Raw genomic sequence first — 1002 nt, 5'->3', positions numbered from 1 at the left:
ACGAGTTTAACGCGGTTTCCACCCCTCCCTCTCAACCGCACCAGTGCACGCTTGCCGTGCCACAACGCCGACGCTGGACCCGTGAATCGTGAGCACCCAGCTATGACTTACCGCACTCGTGCAAAATAATAAAACACGGTAAATATATTACTTACACGTGCGTTTTGTTTTGCAAGCGGCGCGAAAAAAATTAAAAAGGGAATGCAACACGAGGACTTCCCAGGAGGTCACCCATCCTAGTACTACTCTCGCCCAAGCACGCTTAACTTCGGAGTTCTGATGGGATCCGGTGCTTTAGTGCTGGTATGATCGCATCCGACATGTTACCCCGGTCTTCGTTCCTTATCCTTGCCCCTCCCAGCTCCACTACAAAGACGATTGTACATTGCTTTGGCCGCTCCCTCTCAACTATGGAGACGAGTTTAACACGGTTTCCACCCCTCCCTCTCAACCGCACCAGTGCACGCTTGCCGCGCCACAATGCCGACGCTGGACCCGTGAATCGTGAGCACCCAGCTATGACTTACCGCACTCGTGCAAAATAATAAAACACGGTAAATATATTACTTACACGTGCGTTTTGTTTTGCAAGCGGCGCGAAAAAAATTAAAAAGGGAATGCAACACGAGGACTTCCCAGGAGGTCACCCATCCTAGTACTACTCTCGCCCAAGCACGCTTAACTTCGAAGTTCTGATGGGATCCGATGCTTTAGTGCTGGTATGATCGCATCCGACATGTTACCCCGGTCTTCGTCCCTTATCCTTGCCCCTCCCAGCTCCACTACAAAGACGATTGTACATTGCTTTGGCCGCTCCCTCTCAACTACGAAGACGAGTTTAACGCGGTTTCCACCCCTCCCTCTCAACCGCACCAGTGCACGCTTGCCGCGCCACAACGCCGACGCTGGACCCGTGAATCGTGAGCACCCAGCTATGACTTACCGCACTCGTGCAAAATAATAAAACACGGTAAATATATTACTTACACGTGCGTTTTGTTT

The 1002-nt window shown here is 51.3% G+C and overlaps 2 non-coding genes across 2 annotated transcripts; both read right to left on the bottom strand.

The window, feature by feature from the left end:
- Window positions 1-198: 198 nt before the first annotated feature.
- On the bottom strand, window positions 199-317 carry LOC119345630. Its single transcript, XR_005167100.1, has one exon. It is a non-coding gene; the product is annotated as a 5S ribosomal RNA (ribosomal RNA).
- Window positions 318-614: 297 nt separating this feature from the next.
- On the bottom strand, window positions 615-733 carry LOC119345631. Its single transcript, XR_005167101.1, has one exon. It is a non-coding gene; the product is annotated as a 5S ribosomal RNA (ribosomal RNA).
- Window positions 734-1002: the final 269 nt, after the last annotated feature.

The sequence above is a fragment of the Triticum dicoccoides genome, unplaced genomic scaffold (genome assembly GCF_002162155.2).
Source record: "Triticum dicoccoides isolate Atlit2015 ecotype Zavitan unplaced genomic scaffold, WEW_v2.0 scaffold26177, whole genome shotgun sequence".
NCBI classification, from domain to species: Eukaryota; Viridiplantae; Streptophyta; class Magnoliopsida; order Poales; family Poaceae; genus Triticum; species Triticum dicoccoides.
Note: the sequence above shows the minus strand (reverse complement) of the source record. Positions and strands in the feature narration are given on the sequence as shown.